The 24782-nt window shown below is 41.5% G+C and overlaps 1 protein-coding gene across 1 annotated transcript in view; it reads right to left on the reverse strand.

The window, feature by feature from the left end:
* The window catches only part of LOC126278467 (putative inorganic phosphate cotransporter), a 247204-nt gene that overhangs the window by 96457 nt on the left and 125965 nt on the right, over positions 1 to 24782 (reverse strand). The gene's annotated exons all lie outside the window — the stretch shown is intronic.

Consider the following 24782-nt stretch of genomic DNA (forward strand, 5'->3'; position numbering starts at 1 on the left):
ATTAAATTTGCATGCACATTTTTTCTTCCTTGCATTTGTGCCTTGAGAATGGCAGGGTGTGCTCCTGTCGAAATATAGGCGGTGTTGGACGACGTCACCCGGTAGCAAACCCGTAAGTTATTTGAACATTCGATTCGCTGAGAAAAGTTAATGTCTCACATCCTAGGTATGTTAAGTAATGCTTATGCCTGGGGAATTTGGTGGCCAGCGAAATTGTTTACACTCAGAAAGGCCACTCTGTATAAATTCTGGACGTGTGGGGAGTCACATTGCCTGCTGGAATTTCCCAAGTCCGTCGGATTGCACAATGGACATGAATGGATGCAGGTGATCAGACACGATGCTTAAGTACACGTCACCTGTCAAGGTCGTATCTAGACGTATCAGGAGTCCCATTTCACTCCACCTGCACACACGCCACACCACCAGAGCCTCCACCAGCTTGAACACTCCCCTGCTGACATGCAGGATCCATGCATTCATGAGGTTGGCTCCATACCCCTAAACGTCCATCCGCTCGATAAAGTTTGAAACGAGACTCTTCAGACCAGACAACATGTTTCCAGTCATCAATCGTCCAATCTCTGTGTTGACTGGCCCAGGCGAGCCAGTCATCAAGGGTAGACGAGTAGGTCTTCTGCTCCGAAAGCACATATCAATGACTTTTCGTTGAATGGTTCGCAAACTAACACCAGACGATGGCCCAGCACTGAAATCTACAGCAATATGCGGAAGGATTTCACTTGTGTCACGTTGAACGACCTGTTTCAGTCGTCGTTGGTCCTTGGAGGATCTTTTTCCGGCTGCAGCGATGTCAGAAATTTGATATTTTATCGGATTCCTGATATTCACGGTACACTCGTGAAATAGTCATAAGGGAAAATCCTCACTTAATCGCAACGACGGAGATGCTGTGTCCCATCGCTCGCACGCCGACTATAACACCACGTTCAAACTCACTCAAATCTTAATAACCTGCCATTATAGCAGCAGTAACCGATCTAGCAACTGCGCCAGACACTTGTCGTCTTATATGGGTGTTGCCAACTGTAGCCCCGTATTCTGCCTGTTTACATATCTCTGGGTTTGAATACGCAAGCCTACACCGGTTTCCTTGGCGCTTCAGTGCATTTGTCGTATAGAACGGAATATAGTATATGTTTTTTTCTTTAATTTATAGAGTCCATTTTCTGACAACCACTTAATAATTCTTCGAAAAACTTCATTTACAGTCTCTTCTGTAGCTTTCTCTGTAACGGGATTTATTGCAATATCGTCTGCAGGAAGTACCAATTCGGCTTGTTGACTGTTAAGTGGTGGTCATTCACATACGGTGATCAGCCGGAACATTATGACAACCACCCTACCGTCGATATAAGCCCGTCCAGGCGACAGGAGTGTCACCTGGCGAGGTGGTCTGACTGTTAGTCAGACACATGCAGTGTGCATGTAGTATCAGTGAGCGTGCTGTCCGAGTGTAGAATGGGGAAGGCGCGCGATGTGTCTGAGTTTGTCCGAGGGCATACTGCGATGGCCCGGAGGCTCGGCACGAGCGCTCCGGAAACTGCACGACTTGTCGGGTTTTTGAGGAGTCCTACGTCGAGTGTCTTCAACACTGCCGAAACCAAGGTGAAACCACGTCCAGATGTCGTAGGGTTGAGCGGCCACTTCTCATTACAAATATCGCACATCATGGGCTGGGCAGACTGGTAAAACACGACAGGCAGCGAACTGGGCGGAACTGACGTCAGACTTTAACGCTGGGCAGAGGACAAATGTGCCTGAACAAGCAGTGCGATGAACACTCCTAACGATGGGCGTCTACAGCCGACGACCCATGCATATGCCAGTGGTAACACCACGACGTCGGCAGCTACGACTGAAATGGACATGTAACCATCGGCACTGGACGTCGGTGCAGTAGCAGAGCGTTGCATGGTCTGATGAATCCCTAAACCTTCTTTATCATGCCGATTGGAGGACGTGAATCCGTCGTTTTCCAGGGAAACAGCTCCTTAACACCTGTACTGCGGGATGGAAACAAGCTGGCGGCGGCTCTATTATGCTCTGGAGGACGTTACGTGGGCATCCATGGATCCCTTGCACCTCGTGCAAGATACCATGACGGCCAAGGAGTGTCGCACACTGGTTGCAGACCACGTACACCCCCTCATGACGATCATGTTTCCCTAAGGCAGGGGCAATTTCCAGCTAGATAACGTGCCATGTCACAAGGACAAGAGTGAGATGGAGTTGTTCGAGGAACACTGCGGCGATTTCCAATTGATGCGCTGGGACCCCACAACACGGCAGATCCGAATCTGATTGAACACATCTTGGATGTGATTACATACGGCGTGAGAGCTCATTGCCCCCCCCTCCGCCCCCCCCCCCCCCGCGGAATTTACCAAAATTAGGTGACTTGTGTGTGCAGATGTAGTGTCAACTCCCTCCAGCGACCTAGGCAGGCCTCAATGTTTCCATGCCACAATGTGTCGCCACTGCTATCGACACGTCGCCACTGTTATCCGTACCAAAGGTGGGCATACCAGCTGTTAGGTAGATGGTCATAATGTCCTGGCTGACCAATGTACGTATCTATTTTCTTTTACGTTTACTAAATTGTGTGTGTGATGTTTGCAGGAACGGTCCTGTGACTAATCTGTAAACCTCAGCAAAGAGATTCCGTATTTCTCATTATGCTGCAGTGTATGAGACACTGCAGTTTGTAAAATTAATGCTTTCAACGTGCCAAAGAGTACCAATGTCTAGAGTATAGTGGTGTGCATTCAACATGCTCATGTTACGTAGGAGATGGCTATGATTTTTTGGAAGGAACAGTGCCTAAGGTACGAAATTAATGAAATGGAACGAGATTAATTGACAGAACAAGAGTTTGTTCATAGTTTCAGAAGGAGCATTAGGCGATGTTCAACTGCAGTGCAAGGGGAAAAAAATGCAATAAAACACGAATTGCCAGCTTTGAGAAACGAAATATGGATGACAGTACAGGATCAAATAAGGAAAAAGACAAAGTCTACTGTAATTTCTCGAATAACATCGGGGCTATTGAAATTTATTGATGAAAGGAGAAAATATAAACATGCAATGAATGAAGACGGCGAAAGGGATTACAGACTTATAAAATATGAAATGACAGAAAGTGTAAAAAGGCCAATAGGGTATGGCTGCAGGACAAATGCAAAGCTAAAGAAACATACCTGACTAGCAGAAAGATAGATGTCCCCTATGGCAAAATCAAAGAGACCTGCCGGTCGGGGTGGCCGCGCGGTTCTAGTCGCTACAGTCTGGATTTGTGCGACCGCTACGGTCGCAGGTTCGAATCCTGCCTCGGGCATGGATGTGTGTGATGTCCTTAGGTTAGTTAGGTTTAAGTAGTTCTAAGTTCTAGGGGACTGAAGACCTCAGCAGTTAAGTCCCATAGTGCTCAGAGCGATTTTTAAAGAGACCTTTGGAGAAAAGACAAGAAGCCGTATGAATATAAAGAGCTCACAGTTAAGCTAATACTGAGCAGACAAGAGAATGATAGCACGTTGAACTAGTATGTAGAAGGGCTGTATAGGAAAATGAACACGAAGACAGTATTATGGAAAGGGAACAGTAAGTAGATGAAGATGAGCTGTGAGACATGATACTATCAGAAGAATATGGCAAAGCACTGAAAAACTTCATGCAAAACAAGGTCGCTGAAGTAAAACACTTTCACTGAGAATTATACAGAACTTTTGGAGAGAGAGCCGTGACAAAACTATTCCATCTCGTGTGCAAGGTACTAGATGAGCGAAATACTCTGACATTAAGTAAAATGTTATAGTAGATACAAATAAGTCAGGTGCTGACAGGTGTGATTATAACTGAACTATCAGTTTAAAAAGTCATGGTCGCTAAATGCTGACACGAATTATCTACAGAAGAATGGAGACAGTGGTAGGTGTCGCACTCGTTGAAGATCAGTTTCAGTTCTGGAGAGTAGTAGGAACACTCGAGACAAAACTGACGCAATGACTTAACTCAGAAGATAAGTCACAGAAAGTCAAACATACGTTTACAATATTCGTAGCATTTGGAGAAAGCTTTTGAAATATGTTGAATGGTCTAACACTCTCTGATATTCTGCAGGCAGCAGGGATACAATACAGTCAGCAAAAGATTGTTTACAACTAGTACAGGAACGAGAAAACACTTATAAGAGCCTAAGGACATGAAAGGGAAGTAATGGCTGAGAAGGGAGAGAAATAGGATTGTAAACTTTCCCCGATGTTATTGAGTCTCAATGAATTACACAATGTCTGTGTTCATACAGTGTCTGTGTGTTACATGCATTTATGTTTGAAGGAATGGACACTGACGATTAACAGCTGTTGTAATTATTAACACATGTATTCGCAAGCTGTGAATACGATTTGAGGTCTGCTGCACATTTTAATAGTGACAAATGAAAATTCTGTGCCACAACGGAACTTGAACCTGGATTTCCTGCTTATTGCCAGCGTTTGCCTTAACAACTTACGCTACTAGTACACGCTTCCTAGAACCATCCTAACTTCCGTATGTCGTGTGTCAACAATAATATGTACAGCTGACGTCAACCTGTATTCCCCACTCGCGAATCCATTTCGTTATCCAGTCTTTCAAGTGAGCAGTCACTGATGAATACCAAGGAGGAGTTTGGAAAGGAGATTAAAGTTCAGGGAGAACAAATAAGTACTCTGAGGTTGTTTGATGACATTGCAACTAAGCCAGAGAGGTAAAAGGACTTGGGATAGCAGTTGAGCGGAATGGGCAGTGTCTTGAACAGAAATTGCAAGGTGACATCACCATAAGTAAGTCAAGGGTAATCGACTGTAATCGGACTAAATTAGGCGATGCTTGAACAATTAGATTAGGAAATGAAAGACTAAAGGCTTTAGGCAAGGTTAGCTGTTTGGGCAGAGAAACAATCGACAATGGCTACATTAGAGAAGACATAAGTTGCAGACTGACAATAGCATGAAAAATGTTTTTGAATTAAAAAATTGTTAACACTTTAAATGAAGGGAATTTTTTCTGAGTGTATTTGTCAGGAGTGTAGCCTCGTACAGAACCGGAATGTTGACTATAAACAGTTCAGAGAAGAAGAGAACAGAAGCTTTGAAAGCTTGGTGCTACAGAAGAACGCTCAAGAATAGATGTGCATGTGCTTGTATCGCGGATGGCTGCCAGACACACAGAAAACAGAGCAAACGTGCTGCAACTGTAGAATATGCCGTTGGAGGCGACTGGTTGCATTCGAGTACAGTGCTGTACTATGCCGCCCGACCAGAGGAATAGTGCGTTTGCGCTAGATGTTGGCAGTTGTACTACATTTATAAGCAGTTTTAGAACACGGAACAAGAGGTTATGTCATGATCGCATGGGTAGGAGTGACATAAAAAAATCGACAGAATTGCGAAAAATATATATAAACTGAGAGACAATACGCCGAAATGATGGGGAAATTGAGGGAGTAATTGCACGTCTTCGGATTTGTTCAGAACAATTCTTGTGCATGGGACCGAGTATACGACAACAAGAGGAATGAGAGAAAACGGCGAGATGGAAGCACCGGGAACTGGGGATACAATCTTTTGTTTTTCATCGAAGCAGAATTCTACTGTTTTCCTATTCAGGTAATAGTGATACGCGCGAGTTGACTGCTGTCTTCGATGCTTTTCTGGAAAAAAAGGACCGTCTGCCTCTAAACTAACTTGCATATGCGTTAAAGGATGACAGAGAGTGGATGGAGTGACAGGTTGAGATGGAGCTGTAACGAGGTAGGATTCAATGGTAGACTGATGATGCATTCTAGACAGAGAGGGAAATGTTGCTGCATGTCATTTGACCATTTTTTTCCGTTCCTCTGTCGGGATGCACCAGCTGTGTAACATAACCTGCGCTCGACTCGCACACAACTGCGTGCTGTCTGTGTGCCCAGAGCACTGTTTACTTGCTATCGTTAACAGCAAACCTCTTGGTCATCACAGGACTTTCATCCTGTTTCGACACATTCCTCTAGATGAACGAAGATTTATGCGATGTATTCCATTTCCCTGCTACATGTTGAGCATAAAATCGAGTCTTCAGTTTCATAACTACTGTAATTCTAAGTTAGCGACAGGTGTTTGTGAGGTACTACAATCTCCGTGTATACATCTTCTTGACAGATGTCGTGTTTATGGAATTAGTGGCGGAATGACGTGTAATTTCACACGTCAAACACCGCTGCTATGCGTTTGTCCCTTCCTTTGTAAGAGGCATGCCCCGTTACTAAGGACCATTTTATATAGGACTGATGCGAGCAGAGTTTAATTTCTGAGCCGTGACCAGATGTGGATAGTGGGGCTATACAGCTCTGGAAAGCTATATTGTACGTGTATCACAAGGAATCAATGTTTTAACGAAGTAGTTTTTCATTTTACAGTTTATCACCATAGTTTATCGTAAAGGAACCTGCAAGGAGAATGTATGTCAACCTCTGGAAATATATTTCTCACATTGGGATAGTAATAACGTTGCATTCCATACGACTAATAAGTTGGAAACCACAATGACCTAAGATTATAGCGTGTTTTAAGTACAGAACATTGTAGCCTTAGATGTGCATGTGTTTATTTTCTCTCTTGACAATACCATTTTAGTAATGACACCAGACACTAGAACAATACTTTAGAATTGCTAGCGCAGTTGATTTACGCAAAACGCAACAAATTCCGTCCATCTGGAGCTCCATCATGCTTAAAAACCATCCGTTTCTTGTTCTTAGCCGTCTGTTATAACATCACAACAATTTCATATCTATTGTACACCGATAATGGGTGTTACCCTCCTCGACATTCGCGCATCTGGAGAAATCTTGTGCTCTCGGATTGGTGCGGGACAGCAATTACAGCCTCGGTTCACACTGTACCTACAGGTAACGTGGAACGTAGCTGTCTACTTCTGGTCAGCTGCAGGGAGAATTGGTCAAAGACCATGTGAGGAGATCTTTCGGTCTCTAACTTTATCCTAAGAATGCCCTGTGACTCCCATTCACATAGAGAAAGATCGTAAGTAACGCACTATGATCGAAGTGCTTGAGACATGTAGGTCGCTGTCTGGTATACTTTGGTGTATATGTTTGAGAATTAACAATGAATAAACATACTGCACAGTCATCTATTTACATTCGCGATGGTACTCGCAAAGTAGTGGAGGGCACTGTGTAGCGATGAGACAGAAATTGTTGAGCATGCTACCGCATCATTGGCCGGTGTTGAAATTACGCTTAAGTTGCTAAAACGAGAATAATGGAATGTAGTCGAATTAAGTCGGGTGATGCTGAGGGAATTAGATTAGGAAATGAGTCACTTAAAGTAGTAAAGGGGTTTTGCTATTTGGGGAGCAAAATAACTGATGATGGTCGAAGTAGAGAGGATATAAAATGTAGACTGGCAATGGCAAGGAAAGCGTTTCTGAAGAAGAGAAATCTGTTAACAAGCTTTCGAAATGTGGTGCTACAGAAGTATGCTGAAGATTAGATGGGTAGATCACATAACTAACGAGGAGGTATTGAATAGAATTGAGAAGAAGAGGAGTTTGTGGCACAACTTGACAAGAAGTAGGGACCGGTTGGTAGGACATGTTATGAGGCATCAAGGGATCATAAATTTAGCCTTGGAGGGCAGCGTGGAGGGTAAAAATCTAGAGGGAGACCAAGAGATGAATACACTAAACAGATTCAGAAGGATGTAGGTTGCAGTAGGTACTGGGAGATGAAGAAGCTTGCACAGGATAGAGTAGCATAGAGAGCTGCATCAAACCAGTCTCAGGACTGAAGATCACAACAACAGCAATCAGCTATGATGCTTATTATTACAGTACATCGGCAGTGTCTTTTCCATCCCAACAGTCTGGGTCCGCTGTTGATTACCACATAATGTGATTTACACTCTGCGATGTCTAGTTTCCTGGGGGAGTCCATGTACCAGACATGTCAATTTCAGTTTAGAATCTGACACAGACGTCGAAGTCGTGGCGGGAAAAAACTGAATGGCAGTGTACAAAGCGTGTTACAGCAGAAAAAGCGGTGTATCAAACAACGAAACAGTGTCCCTCTCCTGCGACTGATAACAAGTGGGATAAGAATTTCGTACAGTACAGGCGATGAAACTTTACATCTGTATGTGCAAGCGACACTGATCACTGGCCACCTGCACCAGTGGATAAATACCTGTATATTTAATAGGATCGCCGCATATGCTCGATCCCGGCATGTAGATGGTATTCGTTTTCGTCATATCGGAAGAGAGAGTTGCGGTAAAAGTATATAAGATGAAATTAACGGAGCTTTTATAGTTCGTAATTTTTCTCTGCTGGATGGTACAGAATAATGACGACAGAATGTTTAGGTGATAGACATGAACGGATCCTGAGGGATGCGGATCTGCTTCGATGTCGAATCTTCCAAATTTTGCCAGCAAGAAACACCACCGTAACGGTTCGTACTGTCGCCGTGTTGCAGGAGCAGGCTTCATTTGACGCTGACCTTACTCATCGTACAAGGGTGACAGCTGCAACAACATGTTCCCACTTCCACCAAGTGGTCAAAACACGCTCCTATAGCATTAGCTCAGCTCACTCTGTTTCTAAACGGGTTGCAGAATGTGCTGGATATTGCTCTCTGACTTCTGGATAAAACTGCTAAAATTGATCTCACTATCAACTGCGGTGTGTATTACAGTACATCGCTCCATATCAATGGCGTCTTTCCAATCCCTACCGTCCACTGGGTATGCTGCTGATTACCGCATAATGACTGACTGACATCACTCCGTTGAGACGGAGGGAACTTCGACGGAACACTGGATATGTACTACTTGTTGCTGTTGAACATGGGATTAAATGTAGAGGTCATCACCTTAACACAGTTGTTGGTAAGCATTCCTCATTGCTACAAACTCGTCCTACTTACATATGTTTCGATGCTCTACATATGTCTAATTTTTTTTTATTTTTTTCCACCAATAACATAACAGTACCTCTTTTTGTTTGTGCTATCTCAAGCGTGTTGTGAACAGCACCTTCTGCCGATGGTCAACACTGGAACAGTAATCATGTACATGACTGCAGAATGAAGGAACAATGCTTTACGAAACTGAGCACTGAGACATCCGCTGTCCATTTGATGGGAAGATGATATTAATTGTGCAAGTAATCACCTTCGAATAGTTGTTGGAAGCGCTCTACAATACCGCAGACTCTTCCAGCTTCCATATGTTGCGATGTCTTCCACATTTTTGTCAATGAAAAACATCGCATCTGTGTTTTATTTCTACCAGTCTGTGGTGTGGTAGTTGTATAGTTTATGCCATTCGATGTTCAGTTTTCTGTCGGAACCAGAGGATCGAAACGTGTTAATGCCAGTTTAGCAGCAGCTGACATGGATCTCTAAATCATGGTAGAAAAAACAAAGTGTATGGCGGTGTACACTGATTGGGTGTGTTACAACTATGTACTAAACTGCTTATGAAGGAGCAATAGCCTGTCATGTGACTGATAGTCTGTTGGATATGGCCATCCTACTGTACAGGTGATGAAACTTTACACCAGTCTGTGGAAGCGACTTCGATCATGAACCACCTGCTCCAATGAATCAATACCTGTATATTTAATACTATCGCTAGATATGTTTGGCTGATAGACATGAATGCACCCTGAGAGACACAGATCTCCTTCGGACTACCTGCATGTAGTTTGGAGATGTGTCTCAAAACCTTCGTCCTTCCTGCATGCCATGTATGATGTGTAGTCTTCCTAATTTTCCTAACAAGAAACACCACCGTAACTGCTCATACTATCTCTTCTACTACCTCACGTTGCAGGGGAAAGTTTCGTTTGGCGCTGGCCTTACACACTGTACACGATTGGCTGAGCTATGACACCATGTTCCCATTTCCACTGTGTGACCAAAATGCGCTCCTGTCTTCTGTACAAGTAAGACTTAAACTGAGACGATCGCATGCACTGAGCTGCAGGGAGGGCGGGGCAGAGACTTAAGTAAGAGCAGTTACAAGATCCAGAGGTACTGTCTAAAATCAGCACTGGAGTTCTTGGTTATGGCATCCATAGCAGACAGGTTCGAAAAAAAAATGGTGACTCGTTCCGAGATACGAGACTGGCACGAATATGATTCACCAGTGGCTGTAATCATTAAAAGACGTCTCTAAGGGATCCTACGCAAATATGTGGTTGAATGGATAGACTTGATTCCAAATTGTGGACAGCATTGCGGACAGCATTTCTGCCTGAAAGCGTAACACTATCAGTGACAGTGTGTTCCTGTAGACTCAAGACCGCTTTTTATGCAGGGTGATGGTATCATTGGCGTTACGCAGCTGAGAAAACATGTGGCATCGTCTGGCGACAGGGGTGAGGGTGGCCGGGGGTGGGGGTGGGTGGGGATGGGTGGGGGTGGGCGGGGTTTGTTGGGAGAGAGTTGATTAATTGATCAATATCATTACCTGTATAAGTAATAAAGTTCTCGGTTACCTGAACATCTCTCTTCCTGTATCAGCCACATCACGTGAGACAGAAAAAAAATGGGGTTAAGTAATTTTAAGGCGCAATGTGAATAAAGGAAGGAATCGGTTAACAGCACTTATTCTTAGGCGTTAAGAAACCGTCAGTCTGGTAATGGAGGGAGGTGTAGGGCGTAAAGGTTGTTGAGGGGAACCAAGTCACGCCTGCAGTAAGCAGGCTCAAATGGATGTAGGTTGCAGTAGTCATGCAGAGATGAAGGGAGTCACACAGGATAGACCAACGTGGGGACCCGCTTCAGACCAGCCTTTGGACTGAAGACTATGGCAGTATTGGTGCGTAACTGCCTTAGAGAAGGCGTCTGCATTGGGCAAGAAATCCTCTGCTTTACCAGCCAAAAAGTTTTCAGTTTTCATCACTGTGTTCCAGCAGATGCACGAAGTTCTATTGGTACACCTTCGTCCAAGTGGAACGTCTATCAGTAGCAAAACATTTGTCGATTACAGCCATCCAAATAATGAAGGAAGATCAGTGGTTAGCTCCCCGTTGACGAAAAGGATGTTAAACACAGAGTACATAGCGAGAGAAAGTTACTGTAAAAAGTCTTGTTCAATGGAACTACCAAGTTTTTGCGTTTCATGACTTGCTGAAGCCACAGGAATCCTAAATTGAATGACCATATGGGCATTTTAGTCCCACTCTTTTTTCACTACTGTGACAGCTGTGCCTTAAACGCTGCACTGATTCACACGGTGATGCAATATTCGACTGCTAAACGACAATACACGCCCTCTATTTCACAGCTTCAATTCCCACCAAAATTGGGCAGTCTGATTGGGTAGTGTTCAAGCAGTAACCATATAGCCTTCAACTGGTATTCGGTTGTATTCCAGCTTGAGAAAACGTTGGGCAATCCGAATCAGAAGACACACGAAATGTCTAAACATTCAACCAACGGGGTTTTTTAAAAAATAATTGTGAAACCACTGACCTACAGGAAAATAATACATTTGATGCAGTCGTTGCAACAACTAAGGTACTGTATTATAATCAACATTTTTTGTTTTGTCCAGTACATTAGACGCCATGTACACGAATACCTGTGCTTTAATTTTTGATCATTTCTCTCTCTTTCTTTCTCTCTTTTTTTCTTTTTTTCCCCCTCCTCTAACGCTGAATGTACACATGGACTGTTCTTGGTGGCTTGACTTCCAAGCTGATGCTATGGACTGTCGAAACACTGACGTGTTATTCTATGTACGCTGCTGTTTTTTGAGGTGTGTGATCAAGATCAAGGGATTTCTGTAGTTACGAATTTATGAGTATGTAATGTTTCCCGGTACAAGCATGTCGAAACGTCAAACTAGATGTTTACGTTAAAACATTTAACGCTTTCTGTAGTGTCTTGCTCGTGAAAGAATATTAGATCTGTACAGAGATTCGTATTACATTACATATTATAATCAGCAACAAAGTGCACATTAAGAATACAGGATTCTGTACACAAATAAGGTTGTAAATGGACAGCCTGGAACTCTGACTGCGATGCAGATGAGTCACATTTGATTTTCTTGGTGGACTCAGTGTCATAAATTGAACTGAGCATCTGCTTAAATACGAAGCATCGGCACCAAGATTCGCAGAACTTACAGCGGGTTAGAGAACAGTGTGCTAACCATATGCCCCTTGGAAGGTTTCCATAACTCTTGTACTGCCATAATCCGCTTTTATTAATATATGCTTCTGTTCAGTTTTGAATGAATAATATTTAAAATTAGGCAGCCATGGCAAAGAAGAGCTGGAAGTCAAAGTCAGACTGCTACACTGCAGTAACATGATAAATCGTAGCCAAACTGTGCGTTCATGCGTTATTACTGATTTTGAAGTTGCGTGGCAAAGTGCCAGCCTATGTTGCCCTTCTACAGACCTAAACTAAATGTCGAATGCTGTGCTATTGGTTATCAGTTATCTCACTGAAATTTCGTGGCAAATTGGGACTACTTTTTCCTTGTGCTTGTTGCAGACCAAACATCACGAATAAATACCAGTTGTTTATGTACACTATATGATCAAGAGTTTTCGGACGCTTATTAGTGGACCTTAATGTCAGGCTTGAATGCTGCACTGGGCACTTTCAGTGAGGCGTCTGAATATCTGTGGAGGAATGGAACCCCATTCTTCCTCAAGAGACGAAATGAAAGAATTTGGGCTCCGGGGTCGGCGTTCTAACTCATCCCAAAAGCGTTCGATTGGGTTCAGGTCCGGACTCTAGTACGGTCAGTCTATTTGAGGTGTGTTATTGTCCACAAACCATTGCCTCACAGGTGCTGCTTTGTTACAGGGCGCATTGCAATCCTAATACAAACAGTTATCCTCTCTGAAATTTTCATCTACTGTACACAGTACACAAGGCTGTAATATGTGTTCGTATCCGCTCGAATTCAGCGTTTTCTTAAGCGCTATAAGAGGATCACATCGTAACTACGAAAAACACACCCATAGCATAATGACACCCACCTCCTCCTTACTCCACTGTCGCCGTTACACACAATGGCAGGGAACACTCTCCAGTCAATCGCCAAACCCAAACCCTGCCATCGAATTGCCGTAGGGTATAACGTGATTCATCAATCCAAACCACTGGTTTCCTGTTACTCATTGTCCCGCGGTGTCACTGAAATTCGCTCTTTACGCTATTTGTAAGTGCCTTTGCACAGTCATTATGCTGGCTGGACTATTGGTAGAACTTTGGGATTCGCGAGTGATTCCTTCCACAGATTTATTTTTTATTTTTTATTTTTCCTTCCATAGACTATAGTGCTCGTTGGTCCGTGTCCAACAGTACATAATATCTGCCTGGTCGTGGTTTGCCGTGATTATTTCTTTGCGTTTGCACTTCATAATCACACTACGAACAGTCGACGTGGGCAGTTTCAGAAGTGTTGAAATGTCGCTAATGGACCTGTTACTCAAGTTACATCGAATGACAAGTCTACGTTGGAATTCACTGATCTCTTTCGACCATCTGTTCTGTTGGACTGCCTCTCTACCCATAACATAACACTCCCCGTCTACTTTTACACTGGTGGGTCGTATCCTCTTGTGGTCAATTACACATTACATAGCGATGTCCAGATACTTTCGATCAGCTGTGTCGTTTCCCGACTTCGTAATCGCAAAATGTAGTAACCTAGCCTCTATAGAGTTAGTTAATTTATCCCTACCCCATGACTCACACAACAGTTGTAGACAGCGTCGTCACATCCCAGCATCCATGTTGGATCCAGAGAAGTCAGCAGCAGGGGATTGCATGCCCCCGGCGTATCAAGGTAGCGCCGACTCCAATACCATACTACTCGTTAGATTGTCTAAAAATGTAAAGCAGTCCTCAACCAAAAGGTTAGTTTGAGCAGCACAGTGCTTTACTAGTCAGAGACACGCTGAAAGTTGTGTTTCCCTTCCTTCCTGTCAGCCTGACTTACCCAGTCAGCCGGCCGCGGTGGTCTCGCGGTTAAGGCGCTCAGTCCGGAACCGCGCGACTGCTACGGTCGCAGGTTCGAATCCTGCCTCGGGCATGGATGTGTGTGATGTCCTTAGGTTAGTTAGGTTTAAGTAGTTCTATGTTCTAGGGGACTGATGACCTCAGATGTTAAGTCCTATAGTGCTCAGAGCCATTTGAAGCATTTTTTTTTTTTACCAGTCAGCCTGTGACGTCGCTACTGACGACAGCTCACCTGAACATGTACGATGTCCTGTGCTGTTTGATATTTAATTTGAGGTGTTCCCCATTTATCACTCATGAAACTACAACTCAACTGATGTAATTATATCCTGTCAATTATACATTATCAGCTCTTGTGTCTCCAGTGAATACTTTGATTTTGCAGAAGTATGTTCTTCAGACTTGCTCCCATTTTGTTTGCATTTGGAACCCGAATTTTTGCTTGTCTCAAGCAAAGCGCCAGGTGGAACTAGTAACCAATTTCGCAGTGACCTATTCTGTAGCCTACTATTCGCTTGCTCCTTGGAGTGGCATTTGCACTGCTCCAGATTCTGAAATATTTGTAGTCACTTTCTGTTGTGAAAAACCTGTGAGCAATGAAACCATGGATGCACTGGTACACTCTACATTGTTGTCAGTTCTCCCCCTAAGTTCAAGGTCAAGGTCATCCCTTTCTTCATTCCCTCCCCCACCCCTCACCAGTCTTTCAGGCCAGTTGCATAACATACAAATGGTGGAAAATACAACATGGTTGCAAGTTTTAGCTAGTGCCCTATAATTTATTGCTTTATTACTATAATTTATGACACAAAAATAGCTGCGAATTTTTTCCCAAAACCCTTTTTCTTAATGCTATAGTATATTACGAAATTGATTACCCTGGTAGCCGCCATTTCCTAATATGGAATAAGTAGCTCAATATGATGTGAAATTCAAAGTTAAACACAGTTAACTGGTTTTATGATTAAAAACACTGGTATACCATGCTTTCCTATCACTACCATCAGACATGAAGCAACTTTTATATACATTGAAAAAATTTCAGCAGTTGCAGCCACATTAAAAGTGTTTGTTTAACCCTAACAGAGGTCAGATGTGCTGTATTTAATGTTATGGCCATTACACAATCATTTTACACACTTCAGAACACATCGGTAACACATCTCACGCCGATGGATAGACCATAACACCAGCAGCAGTTGACTGTCACTGTGACTGTATGCGCTCTGCAGGTGTGCGGAGCGAGGAAGGAAGCTGACAGGTACGCCGACCTATTATTTGCAGTAGTGACCCAAACAACACGTCTGTAGCCCATCCACTAACAGCCTGACACTTCCCGTTGCATATAAAACGATCGCTAAATAATGCAACCAGTGGTAAACTCTGCAGTGGACACATCACAGTTGTCTTAACAATGCTCTTCCTATATTTTGCCATGTATTTCATACATAAGCTATTTGGATCGTACGCTGTTTCTCGTTTTTATCCCTTACAAAGTAGTCACTAAGAAAAACTCAGATAGCATCACAGACAAAACAAATCTTCATTCCCGACAGACGAATTCGCTTTTGCTTTCTTTTGCTTAGAGATACAGGATATCTATCAACGATTTAAATTATTATTGTTTGATTTTTCATTTCGAAGTAAACGAATAATATCAAGGGAATGAGAGTGATTTATAAGCGATGTAGGGTCTTTCGTGTATCCTTTCGTCCCATTGGACAAACTGCGGAGCACTTTCAGATAAGATAATCATTCTGATACTACTCCTAGTGCACGATATTGACATACATGTGGCAGTAGGTCAGAGTTGTGTTTATTTAAACAATCACGTTGCAGGTAGTGGTCTCGGCCGTGAAAGGCGACGCTGACTGCACGAGGCAGTCCACGCCACAGGGGTCAGCTGTACACAACTCACTACAAGTGCTAATACACGTCTATGGGCCAGAGGAAAGGTATCGTGGCTGCATCATCGCATTTCTCCAACTCAGTCCTCACGGAAACTGTGATTTCCGAAACCACCCCACCCCAAACCAATCACTGAGAACCGAATCTTCTTTTTTTTGCCTCCATACATGAAAGCATCATCTCAGTGACCATAACCCAGCGCAGAATATTACACAAAAATCTGTACTACAGTACAATCGATGGACTACTATACAATTGTCTGTCCTCTTTTTACAGTGTCGCTGTGTGGTATGACTTTAGATCTTTAGAGAAGTGGTGTTTTGGGTCACAGATCCATCCCCTGGGCTATGTAACACATTAAAAAAACATATACTTTACGATGCCGTATCTAACAAGAACTGAAGTAAACCACGCGCACTTTATTATTTATGGAGCCACCCTCCCAATGATCCCCTTGCTTATAAAAACATTAATGACTCCATTCCTTAAAGGAAGTGGATGATGCCAGCTTATTTTAAATAGTGCGTTTTGCATTGCTATGTAGTTTCCATGATATATACAGCAACGAATTTGTAATCAACAAAGGTTATAATAGTCTATTAGAAAATCCTGAGTTTTTCAAACCAAGATTTTACTGCAAAAACTAATGAGAATTATAAAACTGTCAGACAGGTGGTGGGAAATGTCAGTAGATGTGCCTGCTATCTAACTGTGTGGAGTCCTGGGTCACAGATCAGTGTTCCAGACTCTGTAGCACATTTAAAGCATGGTTACAAATAGTGCTCTACATCGAATGAAATGGTGTTTTTAAGCCTTTGGTAGAGTGTCTGTGTCCACAAATTGCGATATTGTGCAGACTGACAACATGGTCTTCAGTCATGCCTTTTTATAAAATTAGTAACATGTCTGCCGAATATTAAACATTGATATAGTCTGTGTAACAGGCTTCAACATTAAATAATTAAAATAATAGGCAGTGAAGACACACATTTTTCTTGGCTACATGTTATCAGCTCTTACCTCCATTCACGGTACTAAAATTGCCACAACTTTAGCAAACGAATAACTATTACATATAGTACTCTACAGAACACAGTGTGGCAGTTTATGTCACAACAGATGCGTTGGCAAGGCATAAAAGAAAGAATACTTACCATTAGCACCAATGCGGAATTATGAAGAGCAACTTAATACCATTTTGTTTAGTCAGTAGGACAAGTACGTGGATGTGGTTTTCGTACTCATGGTGTTACTCCACAAACCGAAAATATTTACTTAGGAGGGAAATGTATCGATGTATATCTAATAAAATATCTGCCTCTGTGTCGTTTTAATGCAAGATGTCAGTCCCAAGTGAACTTTAATTTCCCCTCAGGTAAGTGTATAGAACAAGTGAAGCGAAAAACATGATAATGCCAACCACCTCTTAATATTGGAATTTATCCTAGTACATCACTATAATTTGTAAGGGCGATTTTGGTATCAGTTTAGCAGATAAAAGACGAGTTTTTGACAAAATAATGCAAATAATTTAGAAGTGGAAATGACATTGTATACTTTGATAAAAAGATTAAATTAAGATTTTGTTCCCCATCAGGGATCTGTAATCATATTTGTGTAGTCTGATAAGCAAACTACTAGTGTATAAATAACATCTGTACATACAGGGGAGAGAATGTCACGAAATAACTACCAGTAAAAAAATTGTGAAAAGCTATGGTGATCTTCTTCTACACAGGGAAAAGTTGCCACATCAACAGAATAAGAGAAATTAGAGCTCACATGGAAAGATGTAGGTGTTCGTGTCCCTCTCCCTCCCCCCCTCCCTCACTCCCCAAGGTCGAAATTTTTACTGGCATGTGGCCTCACTCTCCAATATTGCCGTGTAATTGTATTTGACAGCTGATGTTTACATTGTTAATTTTACCCACGCACTATGTAATACGATGTATAACTTAGAATGATTTATCTGTTAAAGTGCACATATGTGGCATCATCTGTTTCATGTGTCTAGCCCAACAGTTTCTGTTGATAATTCCAATTATTTCCTCTGTATACTCATTTTATAAGAGTATGTATAAATATCATTATTAAAGGATTTTGATATGTGACTTTAGACAGTAGATGATGTCATTATTATGTTATGAGGCTTTGTGTAATAACGGAATTGGATAGTTTCCATGCAATACATCTCGCTGCTGTCTCGAGTCATTATTGAGCTTGCTCTTTCCAACATGCTTTAATTCAGTTCGAATAGCGCACTGTTCCGATATCTCAGTTAACTTGTTAGCAGATGATGCAGAGCAGTGTATTACAGACTTAAATGCCATAATAACAATACTCTGCAAGGGACAAAACGGTGTTCCTTAACCCTGTGGAAGACTGTCTGCATCAACTGGGGGTATTGTGGAGACTATTATCTGAGAGTTCTATGTGGTGACACTGAAATCGTGATTCTTTGGTGTTAGTGATGGTGAGTTTTTTTCGGAGGAAGATCATCGTGTATACATAGCCCTAATATTAAGAGTTGATCTATAGAGGTATTATCTGTGTTGAAATCGAGTGCTAATGTGCAGAATAACACTGTAACAAAAAATCTGCCATTTTAGGGGAACATATGGGGATGCCAGAAACAATGCGAAAAATACGTAAGGGTATTGCAGGGTAAGTTCTGCTGAGAAAAAACTGTTAAGAAAAAAATTCGATACAGCGCACCATTTATGAGTTAATTAGAATTGAATTTAGCCAGCCAGACTGCTGCACACACAAATTTAAACAGCTCGCCAGATACAATTAGTTCCAGTTGTTCTCATTGCATAGACGTTAGTGCATTAGACTACTCAGCCTTTGGCTCAGGTCTGATCCTAAGTATTGTCCCATGTCCAATCTTTGTCTCGCTCTCACTTTCGGTTTTAGGAGACCAAACGAAGAACATGCTTGGTTACATCATTTTTGTTAACAATTATTTCTCCGCACAGCCTTGCCTACAACACCCTTACAAACTTTTCAGACTGTTTCTGAACACCGTGTACAATCATACAACATTTTGGTAACTCTACCATAGGATCTGTGACAATGTATCTCTAATACAATGTATACTATGCACAATGTCCAAAATATCTGTTTATCTTCTATGTCTCTCACGTAAGTGTGATGTAAACTAATGAGTATTACTATATGTCACAATAGAACCACGTTCTATTACGGAAACACTTAGCATATGTAACAAGTCTACTAAAGAGAATGCACATTCAGTGCCTAGCAGTAGCCAAGAGCAGTCAAACTTTTAATTTTTCCTTTTATTTCCTGAATTTTCAAGTAGATCCACCTGTAAATGGAGGTTTATCAACAGATTTTTTTTGCATATCCTCTAATGCAATAAACACCCTCAAAACCATAATTTGTAGCAAGTACACCAATGTGTGATCCATTTCCCTTAATATTAACATTAAAAGCAGACATCTTGTATTCGTCATTCTTATCCAGATTTTTTTCCCATACACTATGATTAAAGTATTCATAAACCTTGCTTACTCATTGGCAACGACCTGCTTATGGTTTTCCTTCATGGAAACTGTTTTCAACAAATATCCCAGTTTTGGTTTTTTGACTTCGATCTCTTTCACTTCTAAAGATTCAAAATATATGTCACAGTGGGAAATGTTTGAGAAACTTGACTTACTCAGTTATAAGCTGCTAGCCTAATTGTAATGTGAGAAAAGTATACCATACGAATCCATTTAAATCATATCAGAAGGAACCAGCACAGTAATGACTTGATGTAAAACAGGATATATAGAACGGAAAACATCCGATTCTGTTACCACACAAGCCCACCATAACATATCAGTTACATCCTTTGGTACCTACACCTATGTGTCAGAATCCTTTACAGTGTAAACACTACATATAGGAGGTAGATGACAGTACATAACTGTACTTTAATACATCAAACATTCTAAGTTATACACCACATTCCATAGTGCATGGGTTAAATACCAGTTTAATAAATTCATCCATGACTCCACATATAAATTTTTAAAATGTGTGTTATAATAGTTTTGGCTGTAAGTTTATAAAAATTAAAGTTATCAATTTATTTATCAGATTTCATTTTTTGATCTATTAAAGAGAGAGATACTTTTCGAGTATGTAACCCCATCGTTACGGAAAGAACGATTACGACACCAGTTAGCAGAATGTGTACCACAAAGATGTGCCTGAAGGCAGCACACATGAGTTTAAGGCAGTTTAACTCTTGAAAATGAAAGTTAGTCTTCGATGATATTGTGAATAATTAAGTTTCAAAACTGTCTCTAGTTTTCTCATATGAAAGCAAGGATGCACTTCAGTATACAGGCATCTTAGATCCCAGCTGCTGTGATGGCTCCAGCGTGAAAGCAGATGCTAAACACTGTCAGGCAATCGCTTCTGGTTAACTTTTTATCAGTGGGTGCCCAGTGTGATTATTAATGAAAATGTACTGTGTTGTTGTTGTTGTTGTTGTTGCGAAGGCTTTCAGTCTGAAGACCGCTTTGGGGCAGCTGTCCACGCTACTCTATCCTGTGTAAGCCTCTTCGTTTCTGAATTGTTACTGCAACGTCATATCCACTTGAATCTGTTTACTGTATTCGCCTCCTTGTGTTTCTCCACAGTTTAACCCACCCCCCCCTCCCCATATTTCCCTCCAATACTACATTGATTAAATTAATAAATTCTTGATGTCTCAAAATGTGCCCTGTCAACTATCCCTTCTTTTAGATACGTTATGCCACAAATTTCTTTTCTTCCAAATTCTATTCAGTACCTTCTCATTAGTTAAGCGATCTACCCATCTACTCTTCAGCATTCTTCTGTAGCAACTCTCTTCGAAAGCTTCTAGTCTCTTATATTGTTTATTGTTCATATGTCACTTCCATACATGGCTTCACGCGATATAAATACTTACAGAAAAGACTCATTAACATTTAAATCTATATTCAATGCTGGCAAAATTTCTCTTTAGAAACGCTTTTCTTGCCATTGCTAGTTTACCTTTTATATCCTCTCTACTTCTGTCATTATCACTTATTTAATTTCCCAAATGAAACATATTTACTTCTTGTTTCCTAATCTAATTCCTTCAGCATCGCCTGACTCAACTCGACTACCTTTCATTACTCTTGTTTTGCTTCTAGTAATCTTCATCTTACATCTTTCTTTCAAAACACTGCCCATTCCTTTCAACTGTTCTTCCAAATCCTCTGCTGTCTCTGACAGAATTACAATGTCAATGGCAAATTTAAAAGTTTTTATTTCTTCTTCCAGTCCTTCCCTGTCATGCCTTGTAATTGCTTTCCGGTTTCTATAGAAGTTGTAAACAGCATTTCGGTCCTTGTATTTTACCGCAGCTATCTTCACAAATTTAAGAATGTATTTCAGTCAACATTGTCAAAAGCTTTCTCCAAATGTATGGTCCAGTTCATCAGTGTGACAACCACCTATGTACAACATCAACGCGAAATAACCACTTGCAGACAGCAGGTGGCAACACTAGCATTATTTACAGAGTGTTTGTTATATACCAATTCCAATATTTCAATTATGGCTTCAAACGAAATTTACTGATTTGATTGCTGAACCAGTCCATAATCAATTTTTTGGAAGTCAGTAATGAACACATAGTTCATAATTATTTTACTCAGTTTAGATAATTTGATGAATTTTTTATAAATATTTCAGATACTTTTGAGCACAGCCCAGATGGAGTTAAATCATAATAGTGATATTAGCCCCTGAGTGGAGAAGAGGAGGGAGAGGTGTGTGGATTCAGATCGTTCAGGTACTACTGAGCACAGACCACATGGGAGTGCATTGTATTCAGAGGAGAGAGAGATGAAACATTACGCAGTATGTGAGCAGCATTTTATGTATACAGTGCATATCTTTAAGGTTGAGTTATGTGATTTTTTATTTCATATCTGACGCCATTTTCTAATGCTAAACTCTGAATACTCGCATAGAGGAGGGGGTGGTATATAAATAACAACTGGTCTGATTCCATCATCCTTCGTTTTTAATACTGCACTGTGATTGCCTGGAGATAAGGAGGAGGAAGGGGTGTGACGTGTTGTGTGGAATATAAATAATGCAGCTTGACACCATTTTTATGTGTCATTTTAATACTATGCTCCGACTGGATGGAGATAGAGAGGAGGCTCATAGGGTATAAAGCACAACTGGTATATCTCCATCAACTTCGATTTTTAATACTGTACTATGACTGGTGATATAAAAGAAATTATTCAGATAGTGATGGGAGGCGAAAATTTAATAGTCATGGGGGACTGGAATTCCATAGTAGGAAAAGGAAGAGAACGAAAAGTAGTAGGTGAGTATGGAATGGGGGTAAGGAAAGAAAGGGGAAGCCGCCTGGTGGTATTTTGCACAGAGATTAACTTAATCATAGCTAAATCTTGGTTTAAGACCCATGAAAGAAGTTTGTATACGAGGAAGAGGCCTGCAGACATTGGAAGGTTTCGGATAGATTGTGTGATGGTAAGACAGAGATTTACGAACCAGGTTTTAAATTGCAAGACATTTCCAGGGGCAGATGTTCAGATGTAGACCCTGATCATAATCTATTTCTTATGAACTGTAGATTAAGACTGAAAAACTGCAAAAAGGTGGGAATTTAAGGTGATGGGACCTGGATAAACGGAAAGAACCAGAGGATATAGGAAGTTTCAGACAGAGCATTAGGGAACGATTGACGAGATTGGGGGAAAGAAATACAGTAGAAGAAGAATGGGCAACTTTGAGAGATGAAATAGTGAAGAACCACTCGAGTGAATATCAAGAGCTCAAATGGAAAACCATTTCTAAGCAAAGAAGGGAGAGCAGAAAGGTGGGAGCAGTATATAGAGGGTCTATACAAGGACGAAGTACTTGAGGGTAATATTATGGAAATGGAAGACGACGTAGATGAAGGATGAAATGGGAGATACGTTACTGCGTAAAGACTTTGACAGAGTACTGAAAGACCTAAGTTGAAAGAAGGCCCCAGGAGCACACAACATTCCATTAGAACTACTAATAGGCTTGGGACAGCCAGCCCTGACAAAACTCTACCATCTGGTGAGCAAGATGTATGAGACAGGTGAAATACCCTCAGAGTCCAAGAAGAATATAATAATTCCAATCCCAAAGAAAGTAGGTGTTGACAGGTGTGAAAATTACTGAACAATCAGTTTCATAAATCACGGCTGCAAAATACTAACATTAATTCTTTACAGATGAATGGAAAAACTGGTAGAAGCCAACCTCCGGTAAGATCTGTTTGGAGTCCATAGAAATATTGGAACACGTGAGGCAAACCTACGTTTCTAGCAATTGTAGACTCAGAGAAAGCCTTTGACTGTTGACTGGAATACTCTTTGTCGAATTCTGATAGTGGTAGGAGAAAAATACAGGGAGCAAAAGGCCATTTACAATTTGTACAGAAACCAGATGGCAGTTATAAGAGTCAAGGGGTATCAAATGGAAGCAGTGGTTGGGAAGGGAGTGAGACAGGGTTGTAGCCTACCCCTGATGTTATTAAATCTGTGTACTGAGCAAGCAGTAAAGGGAAGAATCAAAAATTTGGAATAGTGTTGTGTACATAGTTCCACGTAGTCAGCGCATACACAACTCTCCCACTAGAGCGCGCCCCACTAAGCACAACAGCGCAGGTGCAGCGGTCGTCCGTCTCCGCACTACGAGATGGTGCTGTCTTAGAGACGGACCAAATTCTGCTTCCACTGATCCGCGTATTAATATGTAGTGCAGCCAATGAGATTGCTGCTAACGTAGAACCTTTTCTCCTCGTGGATCACACTCGCGAGGTATTATAACGAATGTACAGACCTAGGATTAGTCAGTTTGCATTTGTCTTCACCAGTCTGTACCAGTCTGCTTTTGTCTGTACCAGTCCATAGTCAAGTTTCAGTTTGCGCCTAATAAGATTATCATATTCCTGTACATAGCCATGAAGAGAAATGTATAGACACTTCGTCAAGTATCAGAGATATGTGAGAATAAGATTAACGTGATGTGAAAATTACCGAACTATCAGTTTAATAAGTCACAGCTACAGAATACTAATGCGAATTCTTTACAGACGAATGAAAAAAACTGGAAGATGTGGACCTGGGGGAGGATCAGTTTGGATTCCGTAGAAATGTTGGAACACGTGAGGCAATACTGACCTTACGACTTATCTTAGAAGCTAGATTAAGAAAGGGCAAACCTACGTTTCTAGCATTTGTAGACTTAGAGAAAGCTTTTGACAATGTTGACTGGAATACTCTCTTTCAAATTCTGAAGGTGGCAGTGGTAAAATACAGGGAGCGAAAGGCTATTTATAATTTGTACAGAAACCAGATGGCAGTTATAAGAGTCAAGGGGTATCAAATGGAAGCAGTGGTTGGGAAGGGAGTGAGACAGGGTTGTAGCCTCTCCCCGATGTTATTCAATCTGTATATTGAGCAAGCAGTAAAGGAAACAAATGAAAATTTCGGAGTAGGTATTAAAATTCATGGAGAAGAAGTAAAAACTTTGAAGTTCGCCGATGACATTGTAATTCTGTCAGAGAAGGCAAAGGACTTGGAAGAGCAGTTGAACGGAATGGATAGTGTCTTGAAAGGAGGATATAAGATGAACATCAGCAAAAGCAAAACTAGGGTAATGGAATGTAGTCGAATTAAATCGAGTGATGCCGAGGGAATTAGATTAGGAAATGAGAGACTTAAAGTAGTAAAGGAGTTTTGCTATTTAGGAAATAAAATAACTGATGATGGTC

The sequence above is a fragment of the Schistocerca gregaria genome, chromosome 6 (assembly GCF_023897955.1).
Source record: "Schistocerca gregaria isolate iqSchGreg1 chromosome 6, iqSchGreg1.2, whole genome shotgun sequence".
Taxonomy (NCBI): domain Eukaryota; kingdom Metazoa; phylum Arthropoda; class Insecta; order Orthoptera; family Acrididae; genus Schistocerca; species Schistocerca gregaria.